A 12493-nucleotide genomic window follows, 5' to 3' on the forward strand; every position below is an offset into this window, starting at 1 on the left:
GGGCTAAATGGTTCCAAGGTGAGATATAATAATTGTCACACACGTTCCTCTAAGGAAATCTTTTGGGATAATTTTTAGTGAGTTATTCATAACAGGCAATACAAAATAAATTATTTAGGATCTACCTTTGGGGTAGGCTTGGGTGATGGTGGGAAATTTCAAAGTAAGGGTGGTGGGAATGTGTAATGGTGGTGGGACTGGTATTGGAATAATGAGTGTAATAAATTATTGTGAACAACTTTGTAAAAATAATTTTTTTTAAAAGTGGGATGTGATCATTATACAAAGCTTTGTCACTGTCACTGTCCTCCCATTGTTCATCGATTTGCTCGAGCAGGCCCAGCAACATTGTGAGACTTGTTACTGTTTGACATATCGAAAGCACCACAGGTAGCTTGCCAGGCTTTGCAGTGAGGGTGAGATACTCTCGGTAGCTTGCCGGGCTCTCCAAGAGGGGCGGAGGAATCGAACTCGGGTTGGCCATGTTGGCTGTGTGCAAGGCAAACGCCCTACCTGCTGTGCTATTGCTCCAGCCCATACAAAGTTTTAGTTTATAAAAGTTATTTATTCCTAAGTTATATTTGACCCAAGATTAGGGCTCATCCTACTTGTGACTATACCTGTGAATATGTGTCACTATATTCAAATGGAAATGTCAATTTCTACGTGGGGACACTTCTGTTATCATCTCTTCTTGTTTTTCTTTGCTTTATATATGTTTGCATTGTTGGAGAGCAGGAGATGCTCTATGACTTGTTACCCAGGTCCAGGGATCTCCACTTCTCTATTTGAAGTCTTGTTAGAGTCCCCTCATTCATGCTGACAAGTCTTAGCTTTCCTGGTGAACAGACACGCCAGTTTGTTTCTGTTTTTGTGTAATACCCAGTGATGCTCAGGGGTTACTCCTACCTCTGCACTCAGAAATTACCTCAGGTGGTACTCAGGGGACCATATGGAATGCCAAGGATTGACTCCAGGTCAGTTGCGTGCAAGGCAAATGCCTTACCTGCTGCACTCTTGCTCCAGCCCAGACACTTCCGTATTGACTGTAGGTTCAGTTGGGTATGATTCTGTGGGCATCTGGATTGGGTCGCTTTCATTTGCAGACCCTGTGCTCTAGCACCAGACCCACTGCCAGAGAGTCTCTTTATCCAAATTTATTGCATAGAAGACTAAATTATTTTTCCTCAATGTCTTTCTAAAAGCACAAAACGCAGAATATAGAAAAGATGAAGTCATGAAATTTACATACAAGTGGTACTACATGGAAAGTATCATGTTAAGCGAAATGAGTCAGAAAGAGTGGGATAGACACAGAAAGATTGCATTCATTTGGGGAACATAAAGTAACAAAATAGGAGACTAACACCCAAGAGTGGCCGAGATTAGTACCAGGAATTTTGCTCCATGACTTGGAGGCCAGCCACACATGCTAGGGGAAAAGGCAGCTCAGATAGAGAAGGGAGCACCAAATAAAGGGTGTTGGGAGGATCCTCCCAGGATGGGAGAAGCATGCTGAAAGTAGACTATAAACCAAACATGATTGCCACTGAATGCCTCTTTTGCAAACCACAACACCCAAAAGGAGAGAGAGAGCAAAAGGGAGTGCCCTGCCACAGAGGCAGAATGGGATGGGGGGATGGGAGGTGGGAGGGATACTGGGATGTGTGGTGGTAGAAAATGGGCACTGGTGGAGGGATGGGTACTTGATCATTGTATAACTGAAACTCAAGCACAAAAATTTGTAAGTCTATAACTGTACCTCATGGCGTTTCATTAATAAAAAATATATAAAGCCTAACACTGAACAAAATTATGTAATCTCAGCATAAAAATATGCTTTAAAAATTTTTAATTTTTTAATAAGGTGACTCACAATATTTGATTACAGTTAATATTCAAACACCAATCCCACCACCATTGCACTTTCCCACCACCAAATTTGGGTTGTTTCCATCCCAAGCCCCAAGCCCTATCCCAAAGCACAACCGAAATGATATATTTTATATTGCCTATTATGAAAAAATCACTGAAAATGCTCAAAAAAGTAACCATAGAGGAGACAGTGTGAGGATTGTTCTATTTTGGCAGGGGCCATTAAGACAGTCTTTAGAATATCACTATCATGCTGTTAAAGGTTGAGTGATGTAAGCTTTTGTACATATATCTGAAACTATGTACATATGCAAATATATATTATTTCCCTCTATAATTGGTTGCCTACTATTTGAACCCCATCAAATGTGATGTGGTACTTATGGAGAATGGCAGGGAGTGTCTTAGGATGTGTCAGTCCAGGTACGTTCACTTGGATGTGAGGCTCGGCCCAAGCATGTGGGGAGCAGCCTTGAGTGTGGTGGCGGTTGGGTTCTGGAGGTTTTTGGCTGCCCATTCTGGGTGTCTTGGGGTGGGAAGGGCCCTTACCTGTCCTCCACCCTGGGAAGCCCCAAGTGAAACAGCCTGGCACGGAGTCTGGTGGCCTGGCTATGCAGGCGTCATGTTGCTCTCTTCTGGGAGAAAAAGTCGTGTGATCTGGATGGTGGCCGATGAATAAAAATAAGCTTAATAAAATTCTTTGGGGTATTAATTATGATGATGGTATATTTATCAGGCAATCATCATCAAGGTGTGAATTCCCTAGGGTGAGAAACAGACATACAAATATTATAATATTAAATCAATGTGTCATTTGCAAGGGATTTGATTTTTTTCTGCACCCCAGATTGTGCTTTGGTTTTGAAATAACATGGCCGACCTAGTTATCATTGGATTATGCATCATTCCTGCTGAATTTCTCAAGGGAGATGACTTCACAATTTCTCGGACGCTTGTATTTATTTTACTTGTCAGAGGAACGTTTATAGTTTTCATATAAATTTTAATGGGTGGAAACATCTGCACCCCCTTCCTTTCCCCCATCCAAGAATACTGTTTCTCATTGGGTATAAATGAGAAAATGAGAAACTCTTGGATGAACACAAACTCGATCTTGCATGCTTTGGGTGTTTAGAAAAATCTTGTGGACCAGATAAGGAAGTGGAGAGGATTGCAGAAAGGGGAGGGGAGGAGAAATTGGAAGCCAAGAACAGAAGGTTGTGCATTAGACACAAGCTCTCCCTGCCCCAGTCGGTGGTGAGGTGTTAGGTACCTGTGACACAGTCCTCCTGCGTGGTCTGGCTAGCTGGGGGTTTCTTAGGTCATTCCCACCTTCTGGAAGTACAATCAGTGGGTCTTGAGAGCCCTTTAATGCCATTTTCATGCATGCAGTAGCTTATCTCACTCCTTGGTTGGGAAAGGGGGCATGTGCAACTTTTCCTCATGAACTGCAAAGTTGAATTTGATTTGCTGCTGGGTCTTGATGGGATTCCATCCAATTCCCATCACTTACTTCCCTGACTCTCCACAGCTCAGAATGTACGGTGGACCCTGGATACATCTCTGGTCTCATCTCTCATCCCTTCACACTCCTCTTAATCTCCAGACACCCCTAATTGCTTCTAGTTTCCCAAAGACTGAAACTTCTGGGACATCTGCTTTTTATTTTTTAAACTTGGAATGCTTTCTGTTTGCTGACTCCTGGACTTGTGATGGTGTGTGCATGTGTGCGAAACATACAGGCAAACACATTCGCCACTTTATCAGTTTCTCTCTAGTCGGGAATAAAGTTTTCTCTGTGAGATACTCTCTGACCTACTCAAGGAAAGGGAACTTCCTTATTCCTCCTTACTGCTCCACTGGTCACACACATGTTCTGTCACAGTGCCTGCGGTGGCACTTAACAGTGATGGCTTAGGATATAAACCTCTAATTCTGAAGTCAAGTTGCTTGGCTAGAAATAGACTCCACTAGGAGTCTCAGAGATAAAGCAGTGGGTAGGGTGCTTGCATGCAGTGCAATTAACAATGACCCATATGGTCCCCGAGTACTATTAGGGGTAATTTCTAAGTATAGAATCAGGAGTAAGCCCTGAGTACTGCTGGGTGTGGTTTGAAAACAAAAAAGAAAAGGAAAAAGTAAATAGATGTCATCATTGGACTCTATGATTCTGAGAAAATTATTTAATATCTTTATCTTTAATTTCCTAATTTGTAAAAATGGGGATAGTATTAATGCATGTTAGATGTCAATGGCATAGTATTAAGTCATCTTAAGTATCACTTCTACCTTCCCAATGACCACATGAGGTTGTTGAGACAATGAAATAAGATGGTACCTGTAACTAACTTTGCTAAGTACTCCATTTAATAAAAGGCAGATGTGACTGTTACTAATTTCTAATTTTTTTCTCCTCAATACCTTGCACAGAGCCTGCCTCTTATGTACACTATATTTCTAGAGCCTGACATCTACGTCTTTTGTGTCTGTTTATTGTGTTGAATTGCCAACCTGCCCAGATTAAATTAAGCATCAGATTAAATTCCTCTGGAATCAGATGTAGGATTTGAAGCTTACCTTTACTTCTTTGTAACTCTACAGCGTTTGAAAAGTCAATTAAAATTTCTATTTTTTTAGTTTCTTCATCTGTGAAATGGTAGTCATAATACCTAGCTTATAGAGTAACAGTGAACATTAAAAGAGATGATTTACATTCAGAGTGCCTGGAGTGATCTCAGAAAATATTTATCGATGATGTTCTCATTAACAGTATGAGTATTCTTACATTTAAAGGCATATCTTCAATACTACTACTGTGAAATCCTTCTTGATAGCTCTATCTGGAAGTGATCTCGATTCAATAATTCAATAATCTCGATTCAATAATCCAATTTATTAAGTGCTAACTATAAGCCAAGTACCATGTTAGATGCTGTGTAGCAGTAAATAAAATTCTCCCTAAATTGGGGTTTGAGGGAGTGATAAACCTCAACCTGTTATCAAAGTTCTTAACCCTTTGGAATATAGATTCAAAGTGCTCAATCTGTTGACATAGGAAACAGAGGAAGATGCGAATATTAGCCTTCAAGTGGTTTTGCTAGATTGGAGAACATGATATTTATTCTGCCAAATTAGCTTTTTTTCCAATCACTTTAGTTTTAGAATGCAACTCTCTTGTTAGTTTTGGCTGTTAACAAATAGAAAATTAATGAGGGCTCATTATTTGATAAAACTTCTAGAGGCGGAGCTGGGGACAGAGAGGGTTCAACAGACTAAATGCATGTGATGCCCATGGAGGCCAGCTATGAATCCTGGCACCACACGGTTCCCTCAGCATGCTGGGGAGTGACCCCTTCTCCAGCAGGGAGTCAGGATAGCCCCCTGCACTGCTGAGTGTGGCCCCACCCCACCCACAAATGTCTGAAGTAGGGTGACTCCAGGCATCTTCTGCTACTCTCATGGCTGTATTCCCCAGGATTTGCAAGATGATGAGAAAGTTTTCTTTACGTTAGCTAAGAAATTCTTTCCAGGAACTTTCCAATGACGTCCCTTTCCACTTTATTCTCCAGAACAGGATCATATGCTCATAATTATAACAATCTTTGGCAAAGGAGAAAGTTTACTTTGTCTGGTTTAGACCAACTATGATTCACCGCCCCCTTCCTAGTGCCCCCTCTGCACCCCGCCATTCCCCAAATCCTTCATCCGTTACTGGAAACGGCTTCCGTTAGAAGGAAGAGAGGCTGAGGTACAGGAAGGTCACCCATGGGGATGGCCACATTGAAGCAAATAGTAACCGCCCTTCTCACTCCATCTCAATTGGGTCTTGAAGGACAACAGGAGGGCAAGAGATCACCCATTCATGGGGGAGTTTGGTCAAACTGAGCAAGAATTAATGAGATCTTTTTTACAGTTTTCTCTCTCAAAGGGCCCTGGAAGGAATGTGCTGGGAGAAGAACACGAGGGCAGAGATGTTTCCGGGACGGGGCTTTGCAAGTGAGACACTGCAATTAGTGACCATGGCACACACCTTGATGTTGGGGATAGGTTTTAAGACATGCAATGGTTTGTGATCGCATCTTTGTGGGATTGTCAGAGGGAAGAGCTACAGAAGCCTGGATGGTAAAGCCCACTACACACATAGACTGTGGTGTGATTTATTGGGGTCACCATTGAGTCTAAGGGTCCTTGTTAACTGAGGTTAAGCACCTGTGACTATAGTCTTGTCTTGAGCCAAGAATGATGGAGGAGGCAGGAAAGTGCTCCTGCAGCAGGGGTAGCAGTCTCATTCCTTGTGTGTACATCTCTCATTGTCTTGTCCTACATTTTTAAAAAGAGGATATTTTTTATTTTGAGGAAGTACTGAAAAAAAAAACGAAAAGGACTTAGGGGAAGATATCTAGGATTTCCTAAAGGAAAAAGTGATTCTGGGTCTGAAGATGAGATATAACTGATTATCTTGTCATAGAAGAAACCAAGCGTGTTACTAAAAAGTAATGAATCAGTATGAGAGCGCCTCTTTGACTGAGGATGATACAGATGGAACATTATTAATAATAATAAATGCTATGGACTATCACATTGAACGTGATTATAGACATGAATTCCTAGTGGAAACAAAACAAGCAATGAAAACAATCTGGTCATTGTTTGGTAATAGTAGAGAATGACCAATGACCACATTGTTTTGAAACTTGTAAATGAGAAATCAGACATTTACATAGTTTTGTGGGTTTTTTTTTCACATCAGACCCTGCCCTGTGTCTTCCTCTCCTTTGGGAGACTGAGCTCCGGATGTGACGACTTTGTGCCCTGCCCTTTTGCCTCGCTCTTACCTATGTTCTTTTATACAATGAGCACCCAGTCTGCGATTGTTGGATGGATTGCTTAGCTCTGCTGAGCAAATGCAGCCCACTGTAGTCTCACGGACACTGTGTGATGCCTTGACAGGAGAGTTTTTTTTTAAATTTTTATTAGTGAAACACCATGAGGTACAGTTGTAGACTTACAAATTTTTGTGCCTGGGTTTCAGTTATACAATGATCAAGTACCCATCCCTCCACCAGCGTCCATTTTCCACCACCACGGGTCCCAGTATCCCTCCCACCTCCCATCCCCCCACCCCATCCTGCCTCTGTGGCAGGGCATTCCCTTTTGTTCTCTCTCTTTGACAGAAGAGTTTTAATAACTGACTGGTAAGATGGTGGCACATGCTGTTAATTCATTCAGTCCCCGCTGTGTGTGGGCCGGATTTATTTGTGGGAGCTGGGATACCGAGACGGATGTGATATAATTTCTGGCCCCCAGACAACAGAAGAACAAAGGCCCTGTTAGAGCATCACCAGTCCCAAAAAACAGAAGAAGACTGTTTTATATCCAGTTTCTATATGCCCGAATACAATATCAACCATTTTGTTCACCTTACTTCCCCCTGTTCCAGGGTGTGAACCAGCGCTAGGGTCAATCCATAGGATCTGTGGGGAATTACATCACATGAGTCAGAGGGGTAGATAAGAGTTAGACTTCATCTACCAATGCGGAACTCTGTGACCTTTCTCATAATTTCAGTATCCGAATCTGTAAAATGGGAATGCCAGTGGGACTTACTTCCCAGAGTTACTGTAATGAGCATATTGGATGTTGGATGTTGGTGGCTGGTATACAGACTAGCCACACTATTTTATCTATTATTTTTTATTACCACCACTAATTAATGCACTATTCTGGATTATTTGCTGCAGGCAGGGAGATAGGTGGGTCCTGGTAGTGTGAATTAGAAAAAGATACTGCCTGGAGCCCAGACTAGTCAAAGACATAAAGACTTTTGAAATACTTGACCCATCTGAAGATGCCAGAAAGCCTTTGAGATGTAGAATTACAGACCTAGAGCATCTGCTGGGCGAGAGAGAGAGAGAGAGAGAGAGAGAGAGAGAGAGAGAGAGAGAGAGAGAGAGAGAGAACTGTAGGAACAATGGCCCTGTGAGAACATCACCAGTTCTAATTTTTCCCCCTGGGAAAAAGTTGCATTACCTAGGGTTCTAACTCTCTGCCTGCAACACCTTGCTGATGTAGAATAAAAAAGGCAAATGTTTCTTTAATACTATATTTTTGCCATAGTCTAAGTTGATTATAAAGAAACATAAAAAAATTAATGGTGAAGTTTCAGTTTTGCATGTCTTAAAAACTTGACCCAGTTTTCATTAAAAAAATTCTGTTATTGCTGGAGAAATCCTGAACAAATTGCAAATGAATAAAAGCACACCAATGGTATAAAAGGCATAGATGCGCACCAAAGCCCAAAAGTCTTGCTGCCTTTTGATGTTTAAGCCATTCATATGTGTAAATAAGAGATCTAGAAAGTCAGGAACAGGTGAGATTTTTTAAAAAATTTTATTGAATCACCGTGAGATAGTTACAAGCTTTGATGTTTGGGTTACAATCACACAATGATCAAACACCCATCCCTCCACCAGTGCACATTCCCCACCACCAATATCCCCGGTAGACCCCCCCTTTCCCACCCTCCCCCTGCCTCCATGGCAGACATGATTCCCCGTAATCTCTCTCTACTTTGGGGCATTATGATTTGCAATACAGACCCTGAGAGGTTATCATGTTTGGTCCTTTATCCACTTTCTGCACACATCTCCCATCCCGACCAATTCCTCCAGCCATCTTTTTCTTAGTGATCCCTTCTCTATTCCAGCTGCCTTCTCCCCTTTGCTCAGGAGGCAGGCTTCCACCTATGGAGCAATCTATATGTCCCATGTATCTACTATCCTTAGGTGTCAGCCTCATGTTGTGTTGTTTTATACTCCACAACTGAGTGCAGTCCTTCTATGTCTGCCCCTCTCTTTCTGACTCATTTCACGTAGTATGATACTCTCCATGACTATCCATTTATAAGCAAAGTTCATGACTTTATCTCTCCTGAAAGCTGCATAGTATTCCATTGTGTAGATGTACCCAAGTTTTAACCAGTCATCTGTTCCAGGGCACTTGGGTTGTTTCCAGATTTTGGCTATTGTGAACAGTACTGCAATGAACATATAGGTACAGATGTCATTTCTACTGTGCCTTTTTGCATCCTCGGGATATATTCCCAGAAGTGGTATTGCGGGGTCATATGGAAGCTCAGTTTCTAGTTTTTGAAGGACTGTCCATATTGTTTTCCAGAAAGGCTGGACTAGTGGGCATTCCCACCAAAAATGAAAGAGTGTCCCTTTTCCCCCACATCCACACCAGCACTGGTTGCTTTTGTTCTTTTGAATGTGTGTCAGTCTCTGTGGTGGGAGATGACATCTCATTTTGTTTTGATTTGCATCTCCCTGATGGCTAGCGTTGTGGAGCATTTTTTCATATGCCGTTTGGCCATTTGTATTTCTTTTTTGAGGAAACTTCTGTTCATTTATTCTCCCCATTTTTTGATGGGATTGGAGGTTTTTTCCTTGTACAATTCTACTAATGTCTTGTATATCCTGAATATTAATCCCTTATCAGATGGGTATTGGGTAAATATTCTTTCCCATTCTGTGGGCTCTTTCTATATTTTGGTCACTGTTTCTTTTGAAGTGCAGAAGCTTCTTAGTTTGATGCAGTCCCATTTGTTTATGTTTGCTTCCACTTGCATGGGAAGAGGTGAGATTAAGCAAGAATATCAGGCAAATGGGAATGCTTATAATTTCTTATGAAAGGTATTAACTGGTTATATCCTCAACTCAATTGTTTCTTCTTGTTTTTTTTTTAATAGCTTTTTCTTTTTAAGAACTATTTTGTAACTATAAGTGGTAAAATCAAGGCCTTTGTTCTTGGCTGGCTTTGACAACATGTAGTAGTCGCACTGATTTTTCTATTGTGAAAAAAGAACCTCAAGGAAAAATAAGATTTGGAAACAAAACATAATTTGAACCAAAGCTTTTACTGCAACCTCCTGTGATCTTATCAGGGTTTTGATAGTTTCTGGGGAAAGGAATCCCAGATGATGCGTGGTGAAGATAGCAACATAGTCCTATAGAACTTGAATTTCTGGGATATAAGGTATTGCTTAGTGGTCCTCCCGTTGTTCATCGATTTGCTCTAGCGGGCCCAGTAATGTCTCCAATGTGAGACTTCTTGTCACTGTGTTTGGCATATTGAATACTCTCGGTAGCTTGTCGGGCTCTCCGAGAGGGGTGGAGGAATCGAACACGGCTCGGCCCAGCTGGTTGCATGCAAGGCAAACGCCCTACTGCTGTGCTATCACTCCAGTCCCGTTGATTGCTTAGTAATAACAATATTATTATTTAGCTCATAGAGTTAAATAATGGCTTAGCTAATTATAAAATCCTAGGTGGACAGTTGTTTTTAATAAATACTTTGATATTATAACACTCTCTACGGGCCTGTTGACTGTTTTTTTTGATGTTTGCTGTCCATATAATTGTCATTGCCTCTTTCCCAGAGGTAATCTTGATTTTGAAGATTGTATTTTTCTCACCCATATTCCTGTTCTAAATGTATTTAATGATAGATTATTACAGAAAAACTTAAATATATAAATTATTGCCCTGCAGACATTCTGAAGTTTGTTCTTTTATGTCTTCATGATGAACTCAATATTTGTCAAGTAGGGTCTACTTCATTTTCACTGCTGTATAGTATTTTATTGATAAATTCACCATTATTTCTTCATTGATAAGTATTAGGTGATTTTTAACTATTTGCTATTAAAAATAGTTCTTCAATGAACAGCGTTTTGGTGAATATTCTTGTGTCCATTTTCCTGAGCAATACAGAAGATGTACATTTAGAAGAGGAATTTTAGAAATAGGCATTTTCTTGATCCTTACTCCATAATCATCTTTGGTATTATCATTCCATTTTTATATAAAAAAGCACAGGCTAAAGATCGGAATACTCAAAAGAAGAAAGAAAGGAAAAGAGAAAGCTAGAAAAGAAAAAGAGAAAGAAGGAAAGAAAGGGAGGAAGGAAGAAAGGAAGAAATGATGGATGGACACAGCAACTATTATTTTTCCATGAGAAAAATGTCCATGACGAAAAGTACCTTATCATTTGTCCTTAGAACATGTCTTGGCATACAGAAAATGACCACCTGTTACTTGTTTTTTAATGAATGAGTGAGCGGTGGAACTAGCCAGAGAATAGTTGCTTTCTTCAAGAGGGTCTCTTTAATCCTCTGAGATACAGTCCACAATTTTGTACTTACTCTGCAGATTTTAGGACGAGGTCTAGCAAGCCTTGCCACTGGAGTGGTAAAAGTTTCCAGCATACTGGGGCAAATGGAATGGAGGGAGGGTGACAGCGAAGATTTTCTTTTTCCAATGGAAAATGAATATGCTTTGCAGAAGTCGGATCAGAAGTTAGGACCCAAGTCGGATGCAGCTGGAGGGAGTGTCCGCCCGGATCCCACAGCCCTCTGGATGCCGAGAGGTTATTCTTAGCCATCTTTTCTTCAATCTTTATTTTCTCTTAATCAGGCCTCTCTTGATTTTGCAATTGGAGGCTTTTTTCCCCTTCTGTTAAGCAATGATTTTCCATATAGTAATTCTTTCCTTCTTTAGACTTCCCAGAGGGGCTGGGTGGTTCTTTAGTGTTCAGACACTTCGCACTTGCTTCCCACCCAGATCCTCCCAGATGCTTTGTGGCTGGTGGAGATCTATTATGTGTGCTCAGTATTTGATCCCCCATTTCCTTGTTTACAAAGAACTTAACCATACGCTCTCCTTCCTAATTACATTTTCCAAGTAGCATCAATATGAGTACATTCTGCACCCCGCCCCGCCTCCCTCCCTTCCTCTCATGTGTCCCAAATTCTTCTGCATTTATTTAAGTTGAATCTTAAGAGAGGCGAAAACTGGGAGCTGGTGGCCAAGCTCCTATCCTTGGCTCCGGCATCGAAGTCCTGATCTCAAGCACTGACTCGGTGCTCTGTGGCAGACTCGTGTGTCTTCACTCTCTCTCTCTCTTTTTAAAATTTTTATTAGTGAGACATCATGAGGTACAGTTGTAGACTTACAAATTTTTGTGCTTAGGTTTCAATTATACAATGATCAAATACCCATCCCTCCACCAGTGCCCATTTCCCACCACCACGGATCCCAGTATCCCTCCCACGCCCCCATCCCCCTCCATCCTACCCTGCCTCTGTGGCAGGGCATTCCCTTTTGTTCTCTCTCTCTTAATGGGTGTTGTGGTTTGCAAAAGAGGCAATGGGTGACAGCCTCTGAACAACAGAAGTCAAGGGCTTCGTGACATCTTCAACACCACGTGGCACAAAAACCAAAAATAAAAATTAGGGTTTGAACAGTGGACAGCGGAAAGAGTGCTGGTCTGGCACCTGACTGATTTGGATTCGACCCCCAGTACCCCAAATGGTCTCCTGAGCCCAACCAGGAGTGACCCCTGAGTGCAGAGGCAGAAATCAGCTCTGAGAAACCCTGGGTGTGGCCTCCCAACAACAGCAATGGAAGGAAAACTTTTTTGAGGACAGTTAGGGTGTGGGTGGAGGAGGAGCCAATGCAGCCCACTCGAAGCAGAACAGTGGGGAAGGCTGTTTTCCAGAGAGCATAGATCTAGTCCACATTCTGCTCAATGACCTTGAACAAGCTACTTCACCTCC

This window comes from Sorex fumeus, unplaced genomic scaffold (assembly GCF_029834395.1).
Source record: "Sorex fumeus unplaced genomic scaffold, SorFum_2.1 ptg000002l, whole genome shotgun sequence".
NCBI lineage: Eukaryota > Metazoa > Chordata > Mammalia > Eulipotyphla > Soricidae > Sorex > Sorex fumeus.